Below are 16,070 nucleotides of genomic sequence, written 5' to 3'. Positions count from 1 at the left end.
CCTATCTCTATTTCTCATTTAGGTATTAATCGATTACTCTGTTTTTATCTGAGGACCATCACTCTACCATTCTGTCCTTATCACATTTCTTTTTCAGTTCAGAAGTCAGCAGGATTGCACATCCAAGCAACTTTGAAAGGTGACTGATGACCATTTTATATGAATGACATTTGGCTTTAATGAGGAGTTATATGCACTGCAAAATTAATAACCCACAAAAATAATAGTGCATAGTATATTAAGAATTCCAATATTGTTTTCAAAACAATGTTATGTATTTGAATGTAGACATTGGGATAACAGAACATGGCCACCTGGGTGCTGTCTATGCCACAGGCCTTTCTTCCTCATTACTACATTTATGGTCACTTCAGAACAGACCATTGCAGATGTGAACAAAACCCATTAAACTAAACAGGCCAGATGTTGTTTCAGTATCCTTAAGGGAGAAATTGTGTTCTGGTAGGGCAAATAGGAAATGGCTAACAGAAACCTCTGCACACAGGCCTGGGAGTGTGCAGACTTTTGAGTTCACCTTTCAGGATAGCACCTGCTTGAACTGCAGTTCTTAAGGAACTGAGTGAGGAGACAACTCGTAGTGGTATCATTCGGATACCAAACACGCATTTAAGTAGACAGGTGAAAAATGTTTTTATATGCACATTTCAAATATATTCCTTGCCATTTCTCTGTGCACATCTGTGTAACGAGAGGTTTCTTGTTTGTTCTAAGCAATAGCAGAAATCAAGAACTAAAGTGAAGCCAGTGTGGTTACACAGTGCACAGCTCTGTAATGGGCCTAAGGCTGCTCACGCAGGAACTGACTCAATGTGAGCGTCAAGTAAAGCACTCCATCAGGACTTATGAAGAGATGCTGACAGCAACAGCATTTGTGCACTTCTTCAAACCTCCAAACTACATCTTCCTAACTGTTTAACTACTACATAATCTTTGCACTATTTCCAAATCCCCTGATATAGACAAGAAACAGCTTTCATTTCTTCCTGTAACCAAGTCCCTAATCAGACTACTTCCTCATTTGAAGAATGAAAACTAGGCTGCTTATGCAATTCCCATTTTTAGACTTTTTTCTTTAACTGTGATCAGTATTTATGAGGGTCCAAATATGAATGAGATTATTAGTCTTCCTCAAAATTCATTTAATCAAGTGTAGATATGTCTGCATATACCAACTTCTGTATCTCTCATCTCCACACAGAAGAATGATAAAGTATAAAACATAATAGCTCCTAACATAATTCTTACAGTACATAATTCTTGTGCACAGGCACCTTATGCAGGCTCCTTCCAACAAGGTAAAAAAAGGAAATCCTTTAGACACAAACACATTCAATAATGCTATAAGGCTAAAAAAATGTAAGAGTTTTTTAAAATATAGTAGCAAGAATTAGGAGGAAAAAAAAGTGGAAAGAAAAGCAATAGGGCACTTATTTGAGTGATCAGATGGCTCCAGTGATGAAGTTAAATGAACAACTTTTAAAGTTCATCGTATGCTGAAGTGATAAATGGGAAGGTTTCGAGTAGAGATTAGATGTGTAACAGGAGCAGGGGAATATTTAGATGCAAAAATACAGCACCTGTGACCTGTCCCTGTCTGTTATTAGAAAAGAAGAGGGACAATATCCCAGAATAAAAACAACTCAAGTAACTTGTCAGGAAAAAAAATGGAGGGAGAAGGTTAGAGAACAGAAAACACAAGCAGAGGCACTCTGGAAAGGAACAGAGGCAGAGCTGGATTTGGGAGAGATCAGGTGAATTAGCCAGTGAAGGTGACACAGGATGTCTCCTGGAACAAGACTGTAGTCTTGCCACAGCAGTCTGAAAACCTAGACAGTGTGCAAGTAGGCAGCTGAATTAATAATGAAGCTTTTAATCAGATAGAAGTAACCAGAAGATACATATTGTCTTATAGCTCAATGCAGAAATCTGGCCAAGGGAGACAGCATTCCTATTATTTGTCTACTTTTAAGGATAGATACGGATCAGAGGCCCTTCCTATTGTGAAGACAAGTTATAGATACAAATTAACCCACAAGGATCCCATAAAACTCCTGGGAAGCTGGTCCAGAGACCTACAGATCTCCTAGTCTGAAATCCTCTTATCACTCCCAATTAACTCTTGTGCTAGTACTAGCCTTTAGCTTAAATAGCTCTTCCCCCTGCTGCATGTGTCTATCTATATTGCAGTGTATTCAGCAAAGCAATTCACTGACAAGCACCAGCTGCTCTGCAAGCACAGGTCCTTGCAGGTTCGAGCAAGGGATGTCAGAACCAGAACAACCATTTCTTAGTTCTTCCAGTTCAGCATGTCAGTAAGGGGGTCTATGGTACAGAGCTGCAAACATGTGAGAAACCAAGTGCTTTGAGACAATGTCTGACAGCTGATCCTGAGAACTGATGCACTCAAGTTAGCAGTTTCTCTAATACACAGTGTGAGACACCAAAAGGCAGGGCACTTTGAATGAGACAGTGCTGTTAATTTAGAATGGCTTTGCTAGTTTAGTTCATTAACTTCTAAGTCATGCCACAAAACTCTTTTATCCTTTCTGACTTTTCCTGGGTGAAGAAAGAGTGAATGGGAAACTGAGACAGAGATCTAAGTTTCAAGCATCTAGGCAGACTTTCCCTCTGATTTGTAAGAGCATTTTACTGCTACCACTCACACAGTCAGGACTCTGGAAGGAGGTTTATTAATCAAACACAAGAAATAAACGTTTCTAATGAGACTAAATCAACTACAGGAATGGAAGCCAGCACAGAGTTTATGAGGGGGGTTGTTATGCAGTCCATCAAATGCACAGGAAAAGTGCCCACAAAGCTGCACAACTGGAGCTGCTTTAAAAGCAGCTGTTGTTAGAATAAATGTATTTTCTCCCACTTTGCAATGTATGCAGCTAGCTGATTTTACAAGGATCTTCTAAAACAGCAGTGAAGACCACTCAAACCCAATAAGTATGGCCATTGAACATAACATCACTGAAAGACTAAATCCAAATTGTTGACATTTTAGAGCTCAAAAACACTGAAACATAATAAACACAGTAAGATCTCACAGACATCTTAGAGGATAGGTGCAGTATGAGGAATCACAGCAATGACATTCCCATATATATTGCTGGTTGATTTATGTTATTCTCTCAGTATTTATCATATTGGGTGTATCCATTGCTATATTTTATCATACACTGGTGACACAACACAACCTGATATATATAAATATATATATTCATTGTACAGAAGGAAAGGCAAAACTAATAGGGAAAAAAGTTTAGATGAAGAAAATACACTTTGACTTGTTTTCACACTTTTTTAAAAATGTGTGTAAACTGCATAGGCACTCATCATGTACATAAATCCTCCTCTTTTAAAAAACAAGTCCTCATCCATGTGGCTATTTATGTTACATGTTTTATTCCCTCAGATTAATCCTACAGTTTTATTCCATTCTCCTGTTCTTTCTTGACTATTAGATCCTCATGCTATTTTCTAATATATTTTAAAGATTAAAATATTATTCTGTTAATCTAATAATCACAGTAGGTTTTCAGTTATCTTTTATAACCTTTTATAAAAAATCTATAAAATCTTTTATAATTTTTTCATAAATAACTGTACTTCCCCCAAAAAGTAAAAGATTGGCAGCACTGTCTACTCAACAATTAGTCCATGTTCTGTTGAGCATGGGTGCCTCATGTGTGTTCTGGAAGATACCGCCCTAGGAGCAAGAGGCTAATTCATTCTTCATGCTTATTCAGTCCTTGGCCTTTCTACTGATACCTTCAACAAGGATGCCAATTAGCACTAATCAAGGTAGTGGATTTGTGACTTGGAACATTTCACTAGACACTGCACTAACATCATCCATGCTTTTCACAGAATACATGAAATAACTGTCAAATGATAACTCCTAGTGTTACCCCCACACAGAAAAAGTTTGACTTCAGCTTATGAAATATGATTTTTTTAACCACGTTATCTGCCTTTGTTTTTTTTAAAAAATGGAAGATTTAAAAGAGTTGTCTATGAAATGCATAGATTTATAAAATGCACTTAAAAAAAAAGCTACAGAAAACATATAAACCTGTGCCAATCACATATATTCTTTAAGCAGTACCTGTAGCATGATATTACTCTTATTATCATGGAATCAAATAGAAGTTTTCCATGTGAATAAAACAGTTCAGCCTCGTGGTCAAGAAGATTATGCAAGAAACTGCACAAGGCAAACTTTTGTCTCAGGTAGCTGGAAAAGATTAACCAAAGAGAAAGCAGTCTCTGTGTGCATGTGTTCAGATTTCATGCTCCTTTTTCAAAAACAAATACAGAGAAATAAAACTTTTTAAAGTATTTTTATATACATATATACATATGTGACTGTAACAGAATGGGAGGGACCTTAAAGATCATCTAATTCCAACTCCCCTGACATGGGCAAGGATGCCACTCACTAGATCAGGTTGCTTAGGACTCCATCCAACCTGGCCTTGAACACTTCCAGGAATGGGGCATTCACAAGTTCCACAACCTCTACAGGCAATGCCTATCTGTCTGTCTGTCTGTCTGTCTATGAAACCAGCCTCAGAAAAGTCTAAGATGTTTGTAAATGTTTATTTCAAAAGCTGATCTGTAAACAGATCTACATGATAAAGCAGGTTGCATCTCTAACTTCACTTATTCAAACTTGTTAGTTCTTAACCTCATTGAACCTCTAAGAACTAGACTTCAATAATATCATATTGAACAGGGACAAAACTAACCCACAAACACAATTAATTTGCAAGTTTAATCATGTTTTATGGGCTATATTTCCTTTCCTTTTGCTGTTACACAGTTTCTCTAGTAAAGCCTGTTCCTTCCTCTCATTCTCTAAACCCAAAGGGCAGTATTATCGCATAAGTTAAAGCAGAGAACTTATCCTGGGACATTTCAGAATGCAAACTCTGAAAACTCAACCTGTATTTCCAAATGTCTGCAGCAACATTATAACCATCCCACAATGCTAGTTCTTTTAGTTTGTTAATGTTTATGTACTGTTAGCACTGCTCTTCAGCACAAGGAACGGATCCTCTCTTTCTGAAACTGCAACCTTTCTGAATATGATTGTAGGTTGATGACAACCACCCAATGGCTCTTGCACTCCCCCTCCTCAAAACAATGGAGAAACAAGATGAAAAGGCTCATGGGTTGAGACAAGAACATTGAGATAACTTAAATTGCCATTAAGGGCAAAACAGACTTAATATGGGGAAAATTAATTTCATTTATTGGGAATTAAAGATAGAGTTGAATGGTGAGAAACAAAGACAAAACCTAAAATACCTTCCCTTCACCTGAACATTCTTTCCAGGCTCAACTTCACTTCTTCACTTCCTACTCTACCTCCAAGGGAATCAGCTCCTCTCTGCCATCCTTTCTCCCATCTCTCCCCTCTTTCTAGTGTGGGTCCTTCCACAGACTGCAGAACTTCATGACAAACCTTCTCCATGTGATCTCCACAGACCACAGATCCTTCTGGAAGTATCCACCAGCTCTGGCATGGGATCTTCCACAGGCTGCACTATGGATGTCTGCTCCACCATCATCTCCTCCATGGGCTGCAGAAGAGTATGTTAAACCCTGGTGCTTCTAAGTGCTTCCTCTTCCTTCTCTCCTTTCTCTGCCCAAGGTGTTTGCAAGGTTTCTCACTTTTTTTTCTCCTCACTCCTCTCTGCCTATACAGTGCTTTTGTCCTTTCTTAGGTTATCACAGAGATGCCACTATCTCAGCTGATGGGCCCAGTTGTGTCCTCCAGTGGGCACATCTTGGAGCCACCTGAAACTGGCACAGCAGACCCTGAACACCTTCCACAGAGGCCACCCCTGAAGCCTCCCACCAACACCTTGCCACCTACACACCATAAACATTGCTGAAGATGTTGATTGTCCTTTACAGGCCAAAGAGAGATACTTGATAGTGACTGCATTATGCAGCCTTGCCCTCACTTTGGAAAGAAAGACCTGTCTGCCAGGAGAGACGGCACCACTTGACATTTGACACAGCTGGTGAGACTTCATAGAGTCTCTGCCACCATTACAATAAAAGCCAGCTGAGTAACATTATGGTCTTAAATGAATTGTTCCTTTCTGGATACCAAAGACCTTGGTAACATGAAAGCTGTTGAAGTCTACACAGTATTTGATTTTTCTCCTTATTTGTTGTCTAACAGATCTTCCTCACTGTGTCTTTTATACAGAGACAAAGTTACACCAACATAACTGCTAAAAACTACGTCAGCCTCTGCAATACTCCTACAGTAGCATCTGTGAGCTAAGGGCAAAAAAGATTAAACATTGTATGCTGGCCTTCTTTACAAAATACATTCTGTTAGCAAAAAAAAAAAAAAAAGACACGCTAGAATCGCCAAAGCTTGCAGTGCTTCAATAGAGCTTCTACCACATTATTTGCATTTCTTAAATAACAGAAACAGTGTTTGCTGTGACAGACAGATAATCACATGAAACTAATAGGTTCCCCATAAAACCTGTAAGGTTCTCTACATAAATAGTGCTCACTACTATAAGTTGTTAAGCAGGTTATGAAAAATTTAAAAAAGTGAGGTCTATGGTAATTTTCCAGTAATAATTTCATTTCTTATTCACTTAAAATTTTTAACTTCATCTAGACAGCTTTGTAACATCCTAACAAATATTTTCAGATTAAAATGCCAACCCAGATGAGGCCATACTCAGAAAACAATCCCTGGGGCAGAAAAGAGGGTCACAACATAGACTTAACCATCTGCCAAAGTGGATTTACAGTGTCTACAGTTAGCTAAGTTATTCACTGCAAATATACTCTGTGTGGAAAAATAGCCTTTTTTTTTCTGCCATGTAAACTGACCTTGACCTTACTGACAGTTTTCAGTATTCCCAAATCTTATCAGAGAGATTCTTAAAAATAATTTTATCCACGGATTATTCTTGAAATGTACACTGCAAGGAGTAAGCAGCTGAGAGTGGTCACCCAGGTCACACAACAGCAGCTCAGTACCCTGACTAGTGAAGGAACAGAACCAACACTATGTGGCTATGGCCACCAGCCATCTGACAATAGTAATGAGAAGATGGTACAAAGAAAGTCCACCAGCAATGCGTATGTGAAATCTGTTCAAAAGATACATTTGTCAAACAGTTTTGAGTATCTAAAAAATGGAGAAAAATCTGTTCATACACAACTCACGAAGAAGGAATAAGAACAAATTTGCCAAGCAAATTGTTTGCTATGCATAGATATCCCAGCTGTCCTCATTATCTTACTTATCTTGTTTAAATCTCCCTTGCATTCCTACCCTCTCGCCTGGTTTACCCAATGTCATCAAATCCTTTATCATGACATGTTTTCTCAAAAGCACAATCATATCTCCACCTGAAAATCTCATTCTTCCACTGACACTTATTTTAGTTGTACTTTTTTTCTTTCAGACCATTTGGAATGAAATCACAAAACTGTTAAACACTCCACAAAAGCTCACAGAAATTTTCTCATTGAGTGTGTGACATAAGTGCCAGTAAAATGGCTGCTGCAAACAGATACAGGGATTCAGAATTCCTAACAAAGCAATGAAAGGTACCCAAACCTTCTGCCAGATTACAATATTGCTGCTAAAAGGAAGAAGGATAAGCAAGTGCCATGTCCAATACCTATGCCAACTCCATCACAGTCTTCCTGTACAACTTTGGAAAACAGCACATAGGTTCCTCTCTGCAATACAGGATAAAAATACATGTCTGTCTGGAAAGAGTGTCATGAACATAAATACATTAAAGACTGCCAGATGCATGGGAACCATAGTAATGGGATTACACTGAATACAAATAGATCACATGTGAGAAGGCATATGTGCAGGGATGTGCATGCTTACAGGGTAAATTAAAGGTGAGCGGGGGAATGTGTAGGAAATTGACACTCTGTCACTCTTTAGATTTTGCTAAGAGAAGTCTAGTTATGTTGCAAAATTAGGACATTAATCCCAGCTGGAGACATCTGTCCCATGGAGTAAGCAATACTGTACTGTTTAAACTTCATAAGGATTCATTGCAGCATCCATGTTAGATATAACCAGACAGCCTTCTCTCTAATTCTTCCCACTTTTGATAAGGTTCTGGTACACTTACATTTTGAAAAGGGGAAAATGACAATAGCCAGGAAGGTCAGACATTGTTAAACCAAGGAAAGCAGCCAGGGACAAGAAGTCAGCCGAGATAGATCACGCAGACTGTTCACCCCACTGGGACTGGAACTGCTGAAAACACTAGAGCCGGAATAGAGGGCTTCACTAATTCTCAACATACAAATAGTAAATGTTTTCAGTTTGAAGTGATATTTGCATGCAATTTAGCTGCATCAGTTCCAATCTTGCTCTTTTTTTCCCTAGCCAGTCAGCTTTATTGTTAAAGTAATGTTGGGGCACAAACATGTAGAGCAAAGTGCATGTGTAACTCATAAACAAGCCCTCTCTATCACCTCAGAATGCATCAAACAGCCCTTGAAGAAACAGAAGCAAATAGCATTGCCCTATTAACAGCACAGAGATGGAGGAGAAAAGAAATCACATACTAAATCTTAGATACTCATTTTAAGAGAGGGATAAATTTTTGCATTAAATGGGTACCAACAGTTTGAAAATTACAGTTCTGCTTGAAAATTTCATATTAGCTGTATTACAAATAGTCCATAAAATTACTGTGGCTACTAAAAAATTCCTAACAAAATATTTCTTTCACTTTTTTTCAGATTTCTTACTTGAAGCACATGATGGAATTTATTGGACAGCCAGTCTAAAACTATTAAGGTAAGAACAGTGAGTCTTAAATCTTTCAAAGACCAAAATATTCAGCTTGAAGATCATTAAAAGCCTCTCTCTGTTCAATGGGACTATTAATATTTTTCAGGACATGCTAAAATGCTATGCCATGACATTACATTTTTTTCTTTGGTACCTACATCTTTAAATGTTTCAAATGTCAAATAAAGGTAAACAGAAAAGCAGTAATAAACACATTTTAAAGACTTAATCCCCAATTAACAAAGAAAGCCACATTAAGCACAAGGGAATTTATCTTTTAAACAATAGGTAACGATTTTTTTCTTCTTTTACTAACTTAAAAAATCCAATTTCCACACACAGCAGATATGCTACACATGTGGATGCTTGTGAAGAGAACAGCTATCAGGTGAAACTTTGAGTGCATGTCTTGAAAACTAACTTAATTTAGTGGCATATTTGTTATTTGACATGATGTGGGTTAGTTCATTGCTGCTTTGGACCACCCCAACCCCTAAGTCATGATTAATTACTGTTCTCTTTGCAGGCTACCAAGTAGTACAGGATCACTGCTCTTCCCAAACAACCCCTGCTCCCATGCAGTCGTGTCCTCTCCTGTCTGTCTGCCAGTCTCCAAACATTCTCATCATCCTCAGCTGCTTTGACAAATCTAACCAGATCACCTGTAAGAAGCTATGAAATAGCACATGAGTCTCTGGCCTCTGGTCTCAGGACCAGTGAGTCTGTACCTAAAAGCTTCCTCTAGAGGCCACTGTCTGCCCTATCATCCATATCAAAAGGTCAGACACTTTTCCCTCGGCGCACTCAATGAACACACCAGGAATATTCCTTCCTCCCAGTTCCCTTAGGACTTGGCTCATCACTGTGGACTCCTAACACGAGGCAATGGCCCCAGTGGTCTGCTGCCAGAGTCAAAAATATAAATGTTTACACTCAGCCAATTCTTTTTTTCTATCAATACTGATAATCTTTGGTAAGTTCAACATAAACTCTTCTTTTTATGACAATTCTGTTTATAACAATACTGTGAAATATAAGTAACAAATTTTCTGTTCATCAGAAGCAACTTCTTCACTATGTACAGGGGCATTTCTGCCTTTATTGATTGCATGTGTATGCATGAATGTGAAGTTCAATGTTTTTGTGAAATAAAGCTAATTACTAGTATTTCCAGTACTCTAAATGAACCAAAACAAAAATAGTGGGTCAAGGATTTTCACTATTAGCAGCCAAACTGCCAAAAGGTTTCAACAACATTATAACCCTAAACTATTGTATCGTGTAGTCTAAGCTCAGGCTTATCACTGTGGCCTCAATGGTATCAGATAGCTTTGATCTGCTTTGATCTGCTTTGTGTCAAAAGAAAACGCAAGGGTTATAACTTTGCCACAAATAAGAAATGCCTTCAGAAATGGCAAGAAAATTATCAGCTAGAACACACCAAGATGATCCAGAAAGTGCAACAATCCTCATACTCCAAGCCTCTGACACTGAAAACTCTCTTAAATTACATTGGGGAAATTCCTCGCTGATCACTTACTTGGCAGTGAGTTTGATCTTGAGATTGTGAGCAAGACACAATGGCCTGGCCTCTCAGAAAGAAAAAGTTGTGTTTTGCTACAAAATAATGCTCTGTCCTGTTCAGCATCTTGCGTTTAAATGTGCCCAACCATGGATATCCGAGGTATATTTCTATTAATGAATTACAAAAAAACACAGCTCAAAATCATAGAATATCCTGAGTTGGAAGGTGGTCAACAAGGATTATTAAAGTCCAAGTTCTGGCCCTGCACCAGAAAACCCCAAGAATCACTCCATGTGCCTAAGAGAGCTGTCCATACAAAGGGCTGGCTAATTGCACCAAGTCCTGAGGCATGGTATTGCAGAGTTCCAGTAACTGAGTATGTGGGAGATAATGTTGATGTCCAGGTCTGATCCAAGAACATGAACAAAACCATTCAGGCTCCCCATTCTACACACTAGTCCATTATTCTCTTTCACATAAGTCACAGTATATATGTGTGTATATACACAATCCAGAAAACATAATCTGGAATGACTACCTAAAGAGTTCCTTCAGCTGTTCACATAAATGCATTTGACTAATTTCAAGTGCATTTTGCTCTATGGTTATTATATGACCAGATGATTATGTTTTTTCCATAGTAGTAACACATCCTCTGCATTAATTACTAAACTGCTAAATGTTTTATCAAGAAAATGGGCTACCTATAATCATGGCTTTTTTTTATAGCCATGTAAGAAGCTGGAACAAACACTAAATTATAGCAGATAAAACATGTATCCCTTGCCTCTTCTTCTTTTCAATAGTTTAAGTATTGGTGTTGTATTTAGTATACACACACACACACACACACACACACACACACACACACATATATATATATTCAATACAATAAAGAAGTGTTACCAGGTCCAGACTAGAAACTTACTAGTTTCATATCAGTGCATCTTCTTAAAAAAGACCCAAGACTGAGGTGCACCATTTTGGCTACAGGATATTTAATATAAAGTGTCTGCTAATATGCTAAAAGTACTCTTGAGAATTTTGTCATGTCCAGAAATTGTTGTCCAAATTAAATCTCCGTGAAAACATAATGTTTTTTTCTTTAGTCTATAGATAGATATCAATTGATAATTTTATCACTACTCTATATCTAAAACCCTCCAACTTCAATGTAGATAACAAAGATCACAGAAGATGCTTGAAAAAAGATTTGATTATTAACTATTACAACATCTTGAAAAATTACAGGTTTAAAATCTACATAGTCTCATGCATGAACAAGTTGCTTTGAAATAAGAAATTAACTTGACCCAGTTTAACTGCATGAATGTGACATTTTATTTTATGACAATTATAAATTAAGACAATTCTTTCCCTATTGAAAAGGATGAGTCCTCAGTGAAGTAGTTTATGTACCCAGATTAACCTCATACTTGCTCAAGCAATTAAGAAAACATATATGAATGTGTGCCTTTTATAGAAAGAATCCTTCATTAGCAGTTGATCTATTGGGATACTTCTCTGAAAACACTGAGTAATATGGAAGAGAAGAAACACCATTTTTTCTCCAATGCAAAGTTATTTTGGTGTTAGAATTATGAGGCCCGGGTTCAGATTTACCCAATGGAGAAGAAAGGAACAGGAAAAATAAGTAGCCTGTAGTTTCCCAATCACTGCTTTCTGGAGTTCTGCATGTGCTCCTGCTCATGAACTGCACTGCAAACTAAATGTTACATCACTCACCTGCCCACATACATTAGCATTGCATCAGCATGCATACTCATGTTTATCACTTAAAAAGAATTCTGAGCCCCACAACTCAGAAAGAATATAGAGGTGCTGGAGCAAGTCCAGAAAAGGGAAATGGAGCTGGTGGAGGGTCTGGAGCACAAGTCCTATGAGTGGCTGAGGGAGCTGGGGCTACTTAGCCTGGAGAAGAGGAAGCTCAGGGGTGACCTTATGGCTCTTTGCAACTGTCTCAAAGGAGATTGAAACCCAGCAACATGCAACAGGACAAGAGGAAATGGCCTCAAGCTGTGAAAGGTTGGACAACAGGGAGAAAGTCTTCACAGAAAGGGTGATTAGACATTGGAATGGGCCGTCCAGGGAGGTGGTGGAGTCACCCAACCTGGACTTGTTTAAGGAAAGACTTGACACAGCACTTTAAGCCAGGGTCTAGTTGATATGGTAGTGCTAAGTCACAGGCTGGACTCAATGATTTCAAAGGTCTTTTCCAAACTAACTGATTCTCTGATTCTGTGAATTCTGAGTTATTAAATTCAATGTAACCATTTATCCAGTGGACAGCCATTTGATATCCATCAAATACCTACTTCATAGTATTTGCACCTTTGGTAGAACATGACAACTCAGCTGAAAGTACTTTGCTGGAACTTGCTAGTCTCAAAGTATGAAATATTGAGGATCTGTGTTGTGTATTACAGAGGAGACCAGACTTAGGACGTCACAGTCCTCTTCTTAAGATCTCTAAACTACAGGAAATGGTTGAAGACTTGTGGGTAATTTCTACTTCATGTGTACAGAATGCAGGTGAAGATCCACCCTTTGAATAGAGCACTCCCAGAAACAAAGGTCAGAGATGGCATATCCTTTGAAAATGGGAAAACTTGTTTTCTGAGTTACTGTTATCAGATGGGTACTGCTGGGGGATAACAATGAACAAGGCATAGATTTTACCATCCCACAAGAATGAAGAATTAATCCCTTTGGCTGAGTGACAGTCTTGGAGATAATTAAAGCGATTCTATCACCATCAAACAGTACAAAAACACAGTTTTTATACACAATGAAAGAACAGAACCAATGAGACAGGAAGAGACTTTGCAAGACAACTGAGGCTAGCAAACTCTCACTACAGGACTGCCAAAGTCTACCCAATGCAGGATTATACTGAATAAATTATTAACTGAGCCTACTGTGGCCTCCTTCCAAGACTAATAGCCTTTACTGGGCCCTTGGTGCAAAACACACAAGAACAGGAATCCCCAGATACATACTAGAAAGCTTGATTCAAAGAAGGCTGTTGTGGACTATGTCCTTGCCATTCTACCTGAGACTTAAAGGAAGATTTCTCTGAGAGTAAAGGTCTATGCGAAGTTTTGGACTACAGACTTTCCAAAGTAGTCCTAACACTAGAACAGCTATCAGATACAAAATTGCTTTTCATTTAGAGCTGTCCTTTGCTACCAGAGCTGACTGTAACCTCCCTGTTAGAACGTATTTTAAAATCAAGCCTTAGTTCAGCATGTCTGAGGACAGCAGACTTTATACTGAGGTGCAAGAATATGTTCTTGCAGGCTTTGAAATCTTCGTGGTGCAGCGTTTTAATGGATTGGTACTTCACCTCTAAGCATTTGGTCCCTGCCCAGTTTAGGATAGAAGGCATAGCTGAATGTAAAGAGATTACTTACAGTCCTTGGCTTTATCTCTGTCACAGAAGCCCTACTCATCTTGCAGCAAAATTATAGCTGCTATTCAACAGTGGCATATTAGGGGAACTGCCTTGCCAGCACTACAGTACTGGTTGAGAGATTGCACACTCCCACCTGCACTATACTTAGTTCTAGCCAACACTAATCATTTCCAAGACACATCTACTAACGTGCATTTCCTCTCAAAATACTAACTAATGGTGAAAATCAATATAGCAAACTGATAAGATATATGACTTGGATATACCTGTTTCACATAATGGGAGCATTTACCTTTAAACAATTTGTGACCCATAAAATGTTCACTGAAATGAATGATTAATTAATTACAAAAGTGCAGACATTTGTTCCAATTACAGTTATCCTTACTGTTGTACTAAAACATTGGGCTTGATGGTATGGGCTTCCTGGTTTTGATTTTTTTTTTTTTTTTTAAGGTAGCCAAAGAAGTAATTTACTGCTTACAGCCAGTTTCTCTTCTGGAGACCTTTCTCTCACATTTTCTGTGCCCCTTGACCTCAGGCATCTGTCACAGCAACATCTCTGCTCATAGCAGGGGAGAAGGTGAATGGTTTTATCAGAAGCAGATGCCAAAATGCTCCTTGCGTGGGCTGGGACACAGTGATCATCACTCTCAGCTGCAGGACAACCTGACTGCTGGTCTGGAATAGTCTCCAAGCCCAAGAGGTCCCAGGACAAGGAACTGATTATGATGATTGGTTTGTCTCCCACACTGCAGACAGTGCTGATGGGAAGACAAACACACAAGTCTGAAGGGCCAGATTTTGCCCTGCAATCTTTTTCCGGTAACAGCTTTTGCATTCTACAGGGCAAAAAGAAGACCTATTTTTTAATAACTTCATGTGGTCTTTTCTTCAGATAGTGTCTGTTTTTCAACAGGCATCATTGCATAATAGAAGCACAACTGATCTTTGCAATTGGTAGTTCTGAGAAAAGAGGATACATGGAAAATAGTAACCTATTTCCAACAGATCTATGAGAAAGATCTGATCTATAGGTCCCAGAAGACTTCCCAATAGCGAGTGGCCAAAGGATGAGGCACAAAGAACCAAAAATGAAATTACAGGCATCTTTAGGCCACCTTGTAAAATGGAGACATTTAATACCATCAGAAAAAGAAAGGAAGAAGAGAATACTGGCAAGGGAGACTATGAAAGAAAGTATGTGAAAGAAATAGAGTATATGCAAGGAAAAATGTCTAACACAACGTCTGTACATTTGTCTTGTGTATTAAATATTGTCTTCTGTATCTCAGAGCATTATTAAAGCATTGAAAAATTAATTTATTTATGTAAGGATTCTAGGCCCATTAAATAAACATCATTCTAACTCCTATTGGAACCCCTCTATATTTTACTTACCAAAATTTATAGATGGCAATGGGAATCCTCCCACTGTGTTCAATACTCTTTGGATCTGATACCAATGCAGAAGCTGAACTTGCCCAGTGCTCCTAATGTGAACTCGTGAGCATGTTCTTTTCAAAATAATCATCATCAATTGATCAGTAAAATGTTCAAAAGATGCTGAACTCTAGTGATGAAATCCTGGTAGAATTAAAGTCAATAGCAAAAGTGCCTGTGACTTTCAGAGTTTTACCTAGAATATCTGTCCAGGTCATGCCTGCCACATTTCTGAAGCCAGAAGCAGTTGAAGAGCACCAGAAGCAGAGGTGAGCTTTCTGGATAGCACAGTTTGCATGTCTGAGTAAGGGAACCAGTCACTGGAGAGAATTTGTACCAAACAGTAAGATACATACATTTCTCTTCTCTAATGAAATTGTCTGAAATATTTATATAGGAACACACAAATACCTGCTATTCTGGAATCAAAATGCATGGATTTCCTTTTCTTGCACTGCTACCCAGCAACAGCTGCAGTCTTAAAATCACAATCAGCCTCCTGAAACCCTCAAAATGCAAAAAAAATTGCACAACTGGGGCAAAAAACTTATGCAGCATTTACATAGGCAGATGACAGCAATTTGATTGTCTGAGGCAACTGTTTTGGCCCAATTTTTACACAGTATTACTAACAGTGAGCTCAACAACCCTGTGCAAGAAAGTTCTAGTCGCCAACAGGATGCTATGCTAAATCTTCAATGTGAACAGGCACACTGATCTGCTATCAGAGTTTGGACAGAGTATCCATTATCTCAGGTAACAATTACTACACTTGGTCTGAACTCTTTCTGCCTGTTGCAGAAATCATCTTTCTTTCACAT

General features: G+C 38.4%; 1 protein-coding gene across 25 annotated transcripts in view; it reads right to left on the bottom strand.

Moving 5' to 3' along the window:
• MYT1L (myelin transcription factor 1 like) overlaps positions 1–16,070 on the bottom strand; it is a 311,497-nt gene that overhangs the window by 268,852 nt on the left and 26,575 nt on the right. Inside the window, exon 2 of one of the 25 annotated variants that reach the window (XM_072926031.1) lies at positions 8,175–8,302. The exons of the other annotated variants lie outside the window; for them this stretch is intronic. The gene's annotated coding sequence lies outside the window, so the exon portion shown is untranslated. The remainder of the gene's footprint in view (positions 1–8,174; positions 8,303–16,070) is intronic. 25 annotated transcript variants of the gene reach the window in all.

The sequence above is a fragment of the Taeniopygia guttata genome, chromosome 3, assembly GCF_048771995.1.
Source record: "Taeniopygia guttata chromosome 3, bTaeGut7.mat, whole genome shotgun sequence".
In the NCBI taxonomy this organism is placed as follows: domain Eukaryota; kingdom Metazoa; phylum Chordata; class Aves; order Passeriformes; family Estrildidae; genus Taeniopygia; species Taeniopygia guttata.
Note: the sequence above shows the minus strand (reverse complement) of the source record. Positions and strands in the feature narration are given on the sequence as shown.